Source organism: Carassius gibelio, chromosome B16 (genome assembly GCF_023724105.1).
Source record: "Carassius gibelio isolate Cgi1373 ecotype wild population from Czech Republic chromosome B16, carGib1.2-hapl.c, whole genome shotgun sequence".
Classification (NCBI taxonomy): domain Eukaryota; kingdom Metazoa; phylum Chordata; class Actinopteri; order Cypriniformes; family Cyprinidae; genus Carassius; species Carassius gibelio.
Genome location: NC_068411.1, coordinates 18,897,665 through 18,913,136, shown reverse-complemented (window position 1 = coordinate 18,913,136; position 15,472 = coordinate 18,897,665). Strand labels below are relative to the sequence as shown.

General features: G+C 36.9%; 1 protein-coding gene across 1 annotated transcript in view; it reads right to left on the bottom strand.

Moving 5' to 3' along the window:
* The window catches only part of LOC127974733 (polypeptide N-acetylgalactosaminyltransferase 1), a 95,188-nt gene that overhangs the window by 42,218 nt on the left and 37,498 nt on the right, over positions 1-15,472 (bottom strand). The window contains exon 2 of the mRNA XM_052578222.1: positions 15,282-15,400. The gene's annotated coding sequence lies outside the window, so the exon portion shown is untranslated. The remainder of the gene's footprint in view (positions 1-15,281; positions 15,401-15,472) is intronic.

The window sequence follows — 15,472 nt, the reverse complement described above, 5'->3', positions numbered from 1 at the left end:
AACACTTGAGAAGCTGCCAAAAATATTGTACACCTACAACCATCAGCCAGACACCGTGGGTTAAACCATACAGAAGTCAGTTACACCTTACTGTATGCCAGTTGTAGATTTAAACACCATACTCAAGCAACTCATATATTAATTCTATACAAGCCTTGAAGTTGTGAGTAATAGCTTGCTGTAAATATGCCCGCTACCTGAAAAAGTTACAAAAACAGAGACTTTATCTTCTTCACACCAAAATAAAGCACTAAAGCTTTTCTCTAAGACCTTAGAGTAGACATATTCTCACATCCATTCCCCTGAAGTCCAGAGATAAAGTAATGGTTTCTTGCACCAAAAAAGCCTCTCTGCCCCTTGGAAATAAATCTCGCAGAACAGCTTTAAGAAACAGTTTTGCTACCGTATCTTTATGACATATATAAATGTTCTCTGTTACGATTGGCTAAACTCTTAGCACGTGAAACAAGAATCAACATCACAGACAAATTACTAAACACTAAAGAGACTTCAATGTAATCATGAGCACATATAACATACGTTAATGTATTTATGGTAACATAATCATGAATGACCTATCTTTGCAGCATAAAGAGATAGTTCACCCCAAAATGAAAATTCTGTCATTAATTACTCACCCTTACGTCATTCCAAACCTGTAAGACCTTCGTTCATCTTTGGAGCGCAAATTAAGATATTTTTGATGAAATCGGAGCGCTATCTGAACCTTCATAGACAGCCACATAACTATAATGTTCCCAGGTCCAGAAACGTAGTAAATACATCGGTAAAACAGTCCATGTAACATCAGTGGCTCAACTTCAGTTTTGCGATGTTTAATTTCCATAAAAGGTCTTGGCGGACTGACTGATAAACTCTGCATTGTGAACACGAGTATTTCTCCATAGTACATCAAGTTTTTTTTATATCAAATCGCATTTTCCGTGATTTTCCCTGACCTCTGTTAAGGGTAAACATCTCAAGCAATGAAAGGTGAATACTAACAGGACACTTAACTCTGGTAGTCTCACTATACCACATTAGCAGATGATGTGGGGTGATTATTCCAAAAACTGCTCAAACAGAACCTCAGATTTGACCACTGACCTAACGGAGGGTGAAAATTCCATTCTTTAACAGGCTTTCTTTAATCCAGCCATCTGCCTTCATTAATGAACTGGAAATGAATCTTTTATTAGCCAACTAGGAATGCAATGAGAAAAGAGGAGAGATGAGGAAGACATGAAAGGGAAGGAAGGATGATGTTCCTATGGGAGGTGAGCAGCGCGTAATACGCTTTGATAAAGGAGAGGTCATTATAACGTAATTACACTGCATCACGGATCACACGCTGAGGCTCCAGTGAATCGCTATGAAATCAGACAAGCCCTAAAAATTCAAACTCAATTTGTAGAACATAATCCTTCACTACAAATACTTCATTCACCCAGAGCCCAGTGAGTAAATGTGTTGGTTAAAGTAGGTGATATAAACTATAGGTCCAAAAGTATTAAAGCAGACTCAGGAAAAAAATTCTTTATGTGACATCCTATGGTTCCATTAAGGTATAGTTCGCCCAAAAATGAATGTCATTGCAAATCTGTATACTTTGAAGAAGGTTTCCAATGTTTTTGTCCATAAAATGAATGTCATTTGGCTTTAAAAATACACACTGAACATTGAATGAACAGAAAAACCACTGGCATTTTCTAAGTATCTTCTTTTGTCATCCCCAGAAGAATGAACGTCTTGCATGTTTGTAAAAAAGTTTATGTATTCCAGTCCATAACAGGCTTTTTGAGCAGGAGGCTGCCCAGCACGCTACAGTTGAGAAAAACAAACCTGAAGCCTATCCTCTGTGTCTCTCTTTCTAGAAAGCCATACCAAACTTCTGTCATCGTCCCTGTCCAACTGTACCTATAGAGTTCTTTGAAGTGTGTTTGTGTGTGTCTCTTTGTGCTTACCATAAGGGAAAGAAGGGAAGGGAAGCCTTTTTAGAAGGGAATAGCATGCCATCAAAAGACAAAAAGAAACACAGGCCACAGTCATCCCATCCCATGCTAGAGTAACACACTTTTATATGATTCACCATATTTCAAAAACATTTTTAAGAAACAGCACCATTTGTGTATTTAACAGCATAGTGGACTTTTTTGTTTTAGATTAAAGATGAATAATACATCAAAATGAATAATATAAATAAATATATTAAAAGACTTTTTACTTTTTCATTGGAATATAATTCAATTTACATCACTCCTTTTTTAACATTACATTTATAATAAGCAATAAACAATAAAAAAATCTTTAATACAACCAAACATTTCTTAACAAGAAGTTGCTATTGCTAATTTAAAAGGCTATAAAAACACTGGCGAAATATATATATATATTATTTTTATATGTGTCTCTTTTGCTCACCAAGGCTGCTTTTTATTGTGAAATATCATTCATTACAATACAAAATTATGATTTTCTATTTTAACATGTTTGTAAAAATAATCTAGTCTTGTGATGGCAAAACTGCACCTCCTTCATAAATCATTTTAATATGCTGATATGGCACTTAAGAACCATTTCTTATTTTTTACAATGTTTCCAATCCGTTGTCTCTCGCTTTTTAAAAGAAGAAAAAAGGAAATCTTCGGTCCATCTAATCCTGAGATATAGAGGACAGAGAGTTCTCCCTCAGGAGCAGCGGGATTATCCCGGCAATTCAAAGTTTACTTCAGGATGACAGTGGCTCAGTCTGATGCTTTTGCTAGCGATACTAGAGCCACATATTAAAAAGAAGACCACCAATTTCTGTGAACCCAGTGTGCAAGGATCTACAGAGCTTTGTGCCACGAGACGAAGTGGATGAACTTGACAAATCGCCATTCTAGATGTTGGCGTTTGCTTTTACGGTGGCTCTGAACTGTCAAAACACCTCTCAAAATGCTTGCTACAGATGCGAAAAACTGAAAAAAATGTACATGATCCAAATGTTTTTTATAATGGATGAATATTTTGGAGGCAGCGTGTAAACGTGATTGTTATAACGTGAGGTCGTATTTATTTTTTAACGTGCGAAAATTTTAAAGAACTCAGTGTGCGATGACCTGATACAGGGGGCAACTTTTCGAGCAATGTTGCCATCAACGAGCAACTAGGTGAGACACAGGGCCCATGACTGATCTAAAATATCCAATTTGTAACCTCCAAAGATTGTCCAAGAAAAACTGCTAATCAGCCTTAAGTATATATATATATATGTATGTATGTATATATATATATATATATATATATATATATATATATTTATTTATTTATTTATTTTTATATATATATATATATATATATATATATATATATATATATATATATATATATATATATATATATTTATATATATATATATATATATATATATATATATATATATATATATATATATATATATATATATATTTATATATATATATATATTTATATATATACACAGACACACATAATTAAATAAAATAATTAAATTAATCTTAAACCACATAGTTTCCTGAGAATGATGTATACATCTACTGCAGTAGGAACATGAGAGTAATTACATCCGGTTGTCAATGTCTATGTGCCAATATATGCAGGTGAGATTATTAAGAGATATTTAAATGACATAAAACTGAATGTCAAACAGAACGGAGCAGTATGGTGCAAAAGCAGTGAAAGGCTTGCCAAAAACCTCTGGCATCTGATGTCTCTGCGGAGGTCTCACCAGCAGTCACAGAGAGTGTGTGTGTTGGGCTCAAGGTTATGACTGGCACAGCGGTTATGCCACTGTTCTGGTGGCCCTCGTCCATCACAGTGGCATCACCAAAGGCCCCTGCCCACGCCAGCTGTGCCAGGCATTCATCACCGTGACAACACACACACACACACACCTGAGTGAGCACAGGCCTGAGAGATGAAAACAGACACACATATCCCTTGTGCATCGGCTCAAAATGGCAAAAGTCTGACATCACAAACACAAACATAGTCTGAATGGGAGTGTTTATGTCATCTAGAAACCTAAGAGGACAGGATGGGTTACACAACAGGATGAAAATATGAATGCTGCTTATGTGAGTGACTTGGAATATAGATATGACAGATATACACTCTCCTCTGGTGGAGGTATGTGTGCAGTGTGTAATGCTCAGCACAAGCCCTATGAGGTTACAGTATTCGATAAAGGAAATGAAGGTGTGTCATACTCTTGTGCTCTGAGGCCTTTCGAGGATGAAGTACACTGTAAAAAAATTAATCTTTTTTTTTTTCTAAGTTGTAAAAGATTAATAGAGAACATTTGACTAGACATTTTACTTCAGTCTTTCTACTTTAAAATATTACTTGCAGTTTCTTTGTAATTGTAAAATTTACAAGCAATTTTTGAGAGAAATCTTACACCTTTTTTTCAGCGTTTGCACTGTATATGATGGATATGATCATTCCTTTGAAAGTGGTTAGTTCTTAACTAGAAAAGGCTGTGATGTGTTTCAGACTTTTCGCCAATGCGTCAAACAATGCATAAGGTTACAGCAACAAGAGGCTCCGCTGCGTTAAATGAGAATTTTCTGCCATTTGCAGATTTAAAAACATTAATAATTCAAAGTGCACTATGACAGGTTAAAAAATGAAGCAGTTGTGCACATGTTCAGGACATACAAGAATAATTGCCTCACATGCACACACACACACACACACACACTTTTCCGTCTGCTCTCTGAGTAAAATACTTGTCTAATGGGGTTTCTCCATTTTAGAAACATCGAACACGCCAAAGGATCCTAATAAGGATTATAAATGAAGAACAGGGGAGAAAATGTAATTTTAAAGCAACCCACAAAAACAGACTGTGGGAAAGACACACATGAGGATTTGGAGAGAGAAATTAGTAATTCCAATGGAATAATTCATGGGAAATTGTTCATTCAATTGTGTGACTGGATCACAGTAGCAATGCCTAATGTTTTTCACATTGTTGGAGCAAACAAAAAGCCTAGATAAAAAAAAAAAAAAACCAAGCATTACAAAATGTCACTCTATGCACACACAAAAAAAGCAAACAAAATACTCTACTTTATAAACTGTACAAAACAGTTTGAATAAAATCTCTCTCTTCACCATCTCTTACGCACAATCCTGTTGTCCCATTCCCCCTTATGTGCAAAACACACTTCCTTGGACAAATACCATTGTCTTTTAAGCATTGACGGCAATTGTTTCCCAGCATGACGCATGTAAAAAAAGAAGCTTAGCATGACTTAGCATTGTGTCATAGCCTATGTGACTGGACACTGTGTCATGTGAGGATATAGTGATGCAATTTTATCACACAACACACACACTGCAGCTAAATACAACTGTCAGTTTGTGTTTCATCCAGTAAGATACACAGAAGAGTTTGGCTGTTTTGTGGGAGAGACACAACCCCCCTGCTCAATACTTATTCCCAAAAATTACATTAGTTTCCACAAAAAAAAAACACTTAGTATCATAGATAGACAAATATATATTTTTTTCTGTAATTATTATTATTAGTAGGCCTGTTATTTTTATTATTTTGGCATTAATAATTAAAAGCATTATTATTAAAAAAACATCATATGCAATATTATTATAGTGGAATAATAATCAAAATCAACAACCAAATAAACTTGTTATCCCTCCTTACCAATGGTCAAAACATATTTTTAAATGAACTTTCAGACCAATTCCTTACCGTTCACCCGAAAATGGAAATTCTGTCACTAATTACTCACCCTCATGTCGTTCCAAACCCGTAAGACCTTCGTTCATCTTCGAAACACAAATTAAGATATTTTTCTGAATCCGCAAAGACAGCAACGCAACTGACATGTTAAAGTCCCAGAAATGTAGTAAAGAACAAATAGTCCATGTGACATCAGTGGTTCCGGGAGACTGACCGGGAAGAGAAGAAATTGCTGAATAAAGTCATCATACTTATTTTCTTTGTGCTCAAAAAGTTATCTTGAAGCTTTATAAACTATGGCTGAACCACTGATGTCACATGGACTGTTTTATCAATGTCCGTATTACGTTGCCATTGCTGTCTATGCGGGAGTTAGGTAGCTCTCGTATTTCATCAAAAATATCTTATTTTGTTTTCTGAAGATGAACGAAGGTCCTAGGGGTTTGAAAAGACACGAAATCTTCTCAGAAATCTCTTACTGCACCTTTAACAAATGACAATTCGGACAGGAATTAAAAGAACCACATGACACTGGTCTTTTAAAATTTAAAAGAAAAAGCTAAATTCAGCAAAGAACTTTCACACACATTATCGATTCAGACAGTAATAAAATATTTTTTACTGCTGACATGACAGTATGTCCCTATGTAAAGCAATTATTTGATTAGGGCTGAAGAGTATAACATTACTTGTTTAATGCAAGTATTGCACCTGCAAGGTATACTCACACACAACACACTCAGCAAATACCAGAGCGGGTCTGTGATTGTTCTTTTAAGTTTCTGAGTTTCACTTCCTGTGTTACTTCCTGCAAGGGATTCTTACCGTGTTTTCACGTCATGTAATATTCATGCTGTTATCTGATACTGAGACATATGGACAGGCACACCACCTGTGTGTCACATACACAGGGGGGGAGGATTCCTGTTCAACACACCACACACAAACAGGAGTTACCCTACGGTCACACGAACAAATCCACAACATGAAACATGAGAGAAACAGACAGACATGTGGGGGAAAGAAAGGGACACAGGAAGAGAACGAGTGAAAAAGCGAGAACAGTCGAATGCTAAAGCAGAGAGGCTCTTAACAGCTCTGGCTGGCAGGAAAACAGATGGGCGCAGAAACCCGCATGCACCCCTGGTCGCATCACACACACACACATGTCGAGATGTGAGATGGGAGGGTAATTAACTTTCTTTGGCTGTTGCCGTCTGTTAGAGAAAAGCAAATTAAACCCCTACAGCATCTCCTTCTTCCTATTCACAGTCCCTCCATCTTTATCTCTACGCCTCCACCTCCGTTATCTCCCATTCAAAATGTTTCAGTAAAGTTATCTTATTTCAGACACAAACTAGCACATTAGAGAAAAGAGAAGATGTCAAGTGAGATTACGATATCTGTGATAGCACCTATATCTCCCATCATGCACTTTTGATATCAAATTACACACAAAAAAAAACAGATAGAGTGACAGAAAAACAACAGACAGATAGGCAGACAGATGGAAAGAAAGAAAGACAGACTGACAGACAGAAAGAATGAGAGAATACCAAACAGAGACAGAAATAACAGGAAGAACAACAAACAGATGGAAAGAATGAAAGGCAGAACAACAAAAAGAACGACAGGTGAATGACAACAAACATAGACCGACAGAGAGACGGATGAAAGAAAGATAGAAAGACAGACAGAGAAAGAGAAAGACAGAAAGAACGACAAATCAACAGACAGAAAGAGCAATAGAAAGACTGACAGATGGAGACAGAGAGAAAGATTGAAAGACAGACAGGAAGCAAAACAACAGAAGAGCAATAGACAATGACAGACAGAAAGAAAGAATGATAGAACAACAGACAGGTGGAAATAGCAATAGATAGAACAACAGACGAACACAGGACAGACAGAAGAAAGAAAGACAGATGGAAAGAATGAAAGAAAGACAGATAGGTAGATGGAGAGACTGACAGACAGATGAAAAGAGAAATAGATAGAAGGACAGATGGCAAGCACGATAGTTTGACTAACAGACAGACAGACAGAAATATAGAGGCATAGATATAAATTGTAGGATGCACCGATCGAGATCGGCCGATTATTAATGCGCATCGCGTCAGTAAAGCCGGTTCTCTAATCAGCAGTATATTCCATCAGGTGCATGATTTCACATAGAGCAGCTACGTATTATTACACAGAGCCACTGTTAACTGACTAGTTGCGCAAATAAATGCTGAAAATGAACGTGGATTTGCGCAGCTTCTCAGTTAACAACGGCTCCGTGTAGTAACAGCTGCTCTATGTGAAATCACGCACCTGATGCTATTTACCGCTGATTAGAGAACCGGCTTTACTGACGCGATGCGCATTAATGATCGGCCGTTCTTGATCGGTGCACCCCTAATAAATTGCATGCCAATTGATCCCTTTTAATTAATTAATTGCAAATGAATCTTTCTCCGTTTGTTTCTCTCTACAAAATACATATATATTGTAAATATATCTTAACAAAAATCAAAAATAGGTTCTCAGTCAAAATAAAAGAAAAACGATCAAACATATCATTAGTTCTGACAGGTGGCGCTAGTCAAGCTCGCATCAGAGGACTCTCAGATGATCCACGTCTACACAGGAATGCGACATCTATCACAGCTCTCCTATATAAGGTCCTTCAGTATTATCAGTAGCTTTTGAAATTGCTCAGTGGCTAATTACCACCTCCATCCCCAACTCCTCTTGTCAGTCAGGATTCAGCCTTCTGATGCTCTTAGAATCAGAATAATTTCTTAAATGTTACATAAAATTTTTAACCTTTATGGTATCTGCAATACATTCATGTTGGTTCTGTTCCGTTTGCCCTGGGGCTTACTGCTGCTCTCCCTGCTTCTACCCATGCCAGGCTGCATGGATGTGCAGGCAGCTGTTGCCCAGAACGGAACCATACCGCCAATCCAAACTGTCAGTCATCTTTGACAATAGTGGTCCTGACAGAAATGACAACCTATTGAATGGACTGCACATCTGTCCATCACAACCACATATTCTTTCATTTGTGAAAAAAATTCAATATCTACGCTTACTACGGTCAAGAGTCCATTTGCACGTTTGTGCAGGTCTTGACTTCAGCATGACATTGAATTATGCATATTAGATTAGTCCATCCCAAACAGCAGCTAGATAAATGAATTACAAGGCTGATGGCATTACAGTACGGATGGGTCATAAAAATCGAACGAGCTGTGCTTTATCAGATTTCAGCTCAACTAACATGCGTGCAAACCGCAGGAGCGCACATCCACACCGCACTGAAGAACAGCGTGCATGCAGTGGCAAACGCCCTGGGCAGACATTAGAAGCAGCTCTATTTTGGTCTGACTGAAGTGTGCATATGATCCATGTGTGATGTGATTCACGTCTTTTTCAATTGGTTTGCTTGTCAGTTCAGGTTAAATATGCATCATGCACACTGAGGGATCATATCACAAGATCACATGATTACAATGCTGTTTTCAATAAAAATGGCCAAAACTAGGGTAGAGATGAAGGACTAGTTTGTTTGTTTGTTCCTTGATTCGTTAACATTTTTTACTTTAGCTTTAATATTTCTTCAGACATGCTTCTTCTCAGAGAGGATTTTAACCTGCCGACTGTGTGTTGTGCTTTAGTGTGCTTAGACTTCCAGTGTGGTGAACTCTCTCTGAGAAGTTGCGTCAATCATAACAATAAATTCCAAGGCAATAATAGTGACTTAGAATCGCCTGCTGTGAGCAATGATTCTGCTATTTTGCATAATCTGCAGGTCTATGAAAATAGTGTACATATTTAGCCTGTCTATTGAAGGGCTGTGTATTCTCGGATTTAGTCTTGGCAATTTTATAAATGTTTGTTGATGTGCACATGCAGATGTGTTTTTGAAATTGTGTATCAAGTTTTATTCAAATGTTAAATGTTCTTTTAACTGGATAGAAAATCATTAAACTATCTTTCTTATACACACAGCCTTGGCAAGAAACTCCCTCAGTGTCAATCCTGTACTAAATACCTTGGCATTTAACACACTAAATACAATTAGCGCTAACACTCAAAAGGACCTTTCCTGCTGCAAAGTGCGCACTTCGCACATCCTAGTTTGCACTGGGGGATTTTTCGAATTTAGGGTTTAAAAACTCACAGCTAACACTTCATTGTTTGTGGCTTTGCATGTAGTAGTGCAGTGGCAGACTGTCGAAGGGTACATGACACACACAACTGGTGCATTTCACTTCCTTTTTGGTATCTTTCAGAGGAACAAAAGCCGTCTGGTAGGGGAAGGTCAGGGACATCAGAACATGCTGATTGTGTCACATGGTTAACTGACTTTAACAGGATTTGAAATAAATACAAAAGCTTATTGTGAAAAGCTAGTGTTGATCAATTGAGTCCCTGCCAGCCCCTAATTTCAGTGTTTTTTTCTAGAAACATCAATATTGAAGATTGAGGAATTACATTTGGTATGTGTCTCAAGAAAGACACTACTGATGCATTCATTCATCACTTGATAAAAAGTAAAGTTGTCAATATTATCTGATCAAACATAATGAATTCAATTCATTAATCTAGTCACTTTTTTATGAAAACCATGTCTTTTCACCTTTCATCAATTTTTTTTGTAACCGTTATAAGTAGATTTGCTAAACCATATCTCCTACATACAGTTCCTCCTGAAGTGCTACACAGCAACAAAAACACAACATCACTACATCCCAAACCTTTAGCACTTCAAACAATAATTTTGCATAATCAGGGATGAATGGATTTATGTAAATAGATGACAAAAGAATGACAAAAGTCGAAATTAGCTTGCACCAAAATTGTAGCTATAAAATACATTGTAAATAAATTGAAACTAATATATTACATATGTATGAAGCAATGTATAAAGAAATGTATACTTTTGTTCAGGAAGGACACATTCACTGTATCAACAGTACAGTAAATTCAAACAAGAGCATAACCGTTGATCCTATTGCTTAGTGGTAGAGCATTGTGCTAGTAGTGCAAAAGGTTGTGGGTTCGATTCCCAGGGAAAACACATACTAGTAAAAGTGTCTGCTAAATGTAAATAAATTACATTTTAAAATATACAATTATTTTAAATTGTAATAATATATTTTATAATATTACTGTTTTACTTTTTGTTTGTTTGTTTTTTATCAAATAAATGCAACCTTGGTGAGCATAAAGCCAAGTTCAGACTGCAAGATTTTTAAAAGTAGTCGGGTCACTGTTCTTTTCACACTGCATGACTATATTTGTCAGCATTCAGTCACTGCTGTGTTCACACTGCACGATGGATCGGCGACAGAAGGTTCCAAACTGCATGACTTTACAATAGGAAGGATCGTTGACAACTACTTTTCACAACCCAACACATGCAAGATGTGACAAGAAAACAACGCGATATCACGCGTGCAAGACTGGAGTTCTCACGTGAGAATGTGATTATTATTAAAAATGGTAGCCCGCAAAAAGCTTGTAGTAAGAATTGCCTGTGCGCTGATTTGCAGCGAAAACAAGAAAAAGAGAAGAAGATTATGGAGGAGGAAATGGTTGGGGGATGCGAGGAACAAGGATTGTGTGTTCTTATATCATGTTTGCTGATACTGTGGTCTATAACTCCTCCCCAAACTCCCCGGTGCTCTGTATCTTGCTCTCTCATTGGCTGTCGGTCATCACCAAAGTAGTTTTCAGTCAGAACACTTTTCAGACAGCCTGATTTTGAATCGCTTACAGGTCCAGATATTTAGCATGCCAAATATCTCACGGGCATCTGCGATTTGTCGGTGATTCTCTCAGATCGCATCTTTGTTCATTAGCACTGCATGATTGTCATGTGCGTGGATGAGCACCGATTTGCCTGTGATTTCGGGCATTTGTCGGTGATTTCTCAAAACCTGTCGACGAGCCAAAAACTGGGCTAAAATCGTGCAGAAATGAGAAATGAGAAATGTTTGTTTCCTGTAATGACAATTCATCATGCATTCAGAAGAGGTGTTGAAATTTTTTGAAGATTTTGAGGTTTATCACTATGTAATGTGTGTGTGTCATAAAACATAGAAGAAAAAAATCCAATTTCGAGCAAGATGGAGCTGCCAGACTTAGGTTCATAATTAACACACAAGCGAGATACGCTCCTGCATAATGAACTCTCCGTGAATGACAGCAGAAGAATCGCGGCTGTTTAAACCATACCCAAACCAGTTATCATGGCGAGCTTCTGTGTCCTAATGACTCCTGCAGAGCACGTCCAGCTCCTGCTCTATAGAGACATTCAAGCCAGTGTAAAACTTCTGCTATCAGCCGTGTGTGGGAGTCATTTCTGTCTGAAGCATCTGTCTCTGCTATTCATATTTGCATTTTGTGGTTCAGCTATTGCATACAATGACAGGGCATAAATGTGTGACAGTAGCTCAGCTGCTTTTAAAAATACTGTAGCTTTTACAAGAGCTGTAGCACGACAAAACACTTCAGCGCTACTTGTGTTTTATTGTATTGTATACAGTATGTAGCTATGTGTCAGTGAGCTCCGGCAATAATCAAACACTGTTTTCTGTGTAAAGAACTGGTGCATTTGGAGATCTGTAATGTTAATACATACCTTCTACTTGACTTTTTTGAAAGAAATATCTTGTTGAAAAGAAATTCCACCAACTTCAATTTAAATATAGAAGTTCAGTTGCTGCCTTAAAAGTATAATCAAACTGACTGTTCAAGTTAATTCAACTTAAATTATATTAAACTGACTTCAGATTAGTTGAATATTGTATTTAATAATGAAAAATGGAAAACAAATTAATTCGATTAAGTAATGAAAACATTTGCTAATATGATATTATTTTTAAAGTGTACATTTATTGGCACAAAATACAGTATATTTAACAAATACATATTTATATTTGTATAAGTGAAAATTTATTGCAATTTAAAATGCCTGTTTTCTGTTTTAATGCATTTTTAAATACATTTTTTTCTTATAATGGCAAAATAAAATGTTCATCAACCATTACTCCAGTCTGCAGGGTCACACGGTCCATTAAAAATGATTCTAATACGCTGATTTGCTGCTTAAGAAACATTTCTTTGATCCATCCTTACGGAATAGATATAATGATTTCTTTTAATAATTGAATTTAGTGGTTTTATTTAATAAATAATGATTCGCTGTGAATCATTAAATACACATTATCAAGATGATTTAAGCCTCACAAACCTTGTATGATTTCGAAATGAACAGTGATCATATCTTGCCGTTACGTAAGTCTGCTGCGGACTCGTTGTACTGATTCAAATCGACAGCTCATGAGTTTGTGTGACTTTCTGAATGATTCATTAACTATCTCATGAAACTGGTCTCATGAAAGTCATTTGTTTGGGTGATACCGGTTGCTATGTATGTTTTGTTTATTTGCGTGCAGCTCAATAGAAAAACGTGTTTCTTGCCGTTATTTTAGCACTACAGTTTCTTTACACATTCATTTCAGACTGCAAGCTAGCTAACCAACCACTGGTGTGTGTGTGTGTGTGTGTGGGTGTGGGTGTAGAACCATAACCAAATGTGATATATATACAGTATGAAAAATTCCCCTCTGTCCTGACATATGAAAATCGAATGTCCTTAAATAAACACACATCCCAAGTCGGCACTTGAGTAAAGACGGACAGAGAGAAAGTAAAAAAAGGAGAAGGATGTAACTAAAGAGATTCCCAAGAATCCCATGTGTGTTTATAGAGATGGACCAACCATATAACACTGTAACAGCTTCCATGTTTTAATAAGTCAACAGATCTGCAGTATTACAAAAATGCAACAACAGTGCATAACGTACCAGTCTAATTTCAGAAACTGGCAGTGAGTGGCGATTTCACCAATTTGAGCCACGTGCTGAAGGTGTGTGTGTGTGTGTGTGTGTGTGCCTCTAAGGGCTGGAAATTGAGGGATATAATGAACAGGAATGTCTTAAGGCTTCATGGTCCTATTCTCAAAACTGCTAAAAAAAAAGAAAAGAAAAAAAAAGAAAATGTCATGAAAAAATAGAAGATTGACGGGAAATAACGACTGCTCGAAGAAACTGAGGGAGGTTCATTTTGATGCAGAACATCCACACACTGTAATGGCAAATTTGGTGTAGAAATCAGACAGAGGTACGACTGCGCTTCCCCCAAGCCTGTGTTTGCAACTTCCTCTTCCTCTCACAGACGATTACATGCCTCGAGCACAGGCTCTTTCAAACCAGCACAGCTAACAAGCTACACACACACAAACACTCACAAAAGAGCGAGAAACGGGGTGACGGAGATGGAGGGAGCTGTGATGCAAAAACTGCACCCAATGCAGAAAACAAACACAAATTGATTATCAGTGCAAAGCCTGGCAGCAACAGCAAGTACAATTAAATACTTCAATTTGCAATCATTCAGCCATTCTGTGGTGTAACCCAGATCAATATGCATTACTGTCTGTTTAAAGTCTGGAGTGCTATACACACACACACTCACATTATAAACAAACTGCTGAAAATAAAAAGACACTTTTCATTTTGGTGTTTATTCAACTCAGGGAACCTTTTGATTTCATTTGCTTCTTTTTGTTAGGTAAAGATCACAATAAAACAGACCTGAAACCTTTTTATCATTCCCTTTTTATTATATTTTGCTACTTTGAATGCCTTATTCAAATACATTTTATGAAACGGATATTTCGGTCCTTGATTTTGATTGGTCGAGCCGCGCTCGAAGCCGTTGTAAATTACTCTACAAACAGATTTTGTTTTCATTTGTGTGTTGCTCGGCAACCACTATGTTGAAACCACAACCGTTTCTGAACAAGTACATTTGGTGGAAGAATAATGTTTTTTTTTGTAATATCGTAAGACTTTATTTGCCGTTTTATTTTGTGAAACCTCACTACGTATATGGAATAACTGTTTAATAAAAAGCCCCAAGAAGTTGTGGTTTACACTGAATTTATAACTCCCCTTAGCTGTTATAAATTTACTGTAAATCACGGTTTCTTGGGGCTTGGGGTTATAGTTGTATGGCTCTTGCTCCACTTTAAATCTAAAAACATGAAAAAGTGTACAAAAGTGTAAAGAATTACTTCCTACAGATGTTAGGTTAGATTTAAATGATGACTGACCTTCATTGAGGCATTACTTCCATAACTTAAAAAATAAGATGGCATGTCACTTAAAATTAAGCTGAAAATTTGCTAAATTTTGATTAAAAAAAAAAATATTTTTGCTTTAGCAAGCCAATAAACACAACATCACTTGAGATAAAAATGAGAATGCATTGGAAATTTTGATTATTTAAAACTGTAAAATTAAGTAAATCGTAAACGGAAAAAAAAAATCCACCTTCGCTTCCAGGCACTGCAAGTATGCAAACTCCTTCATTGTCACGCTAAATTAATCATGCAATGTGAGTAAAACCGAGCTGACAATAATTCACACGTTGTATAATAAAGAGACTACCCATAATCACATAATGACAAAAGTGTCTGTTCAGTGCATACCTGTTGAGCTGAGCCGAGTGTGTGAAGGAAGACAGTCTCGTATCCTACAGCGCAGGGGCTCCGGACGAGGGGAGGAGCTTGAGGTCCCACCACAGAAACCTGTTACTCACACATGCTCCCTGTAACATACAAAAACCAGCGTTAGAGCGATTAGACAGTAACACTACAGTAAGAGCATTCAATGCTGACAG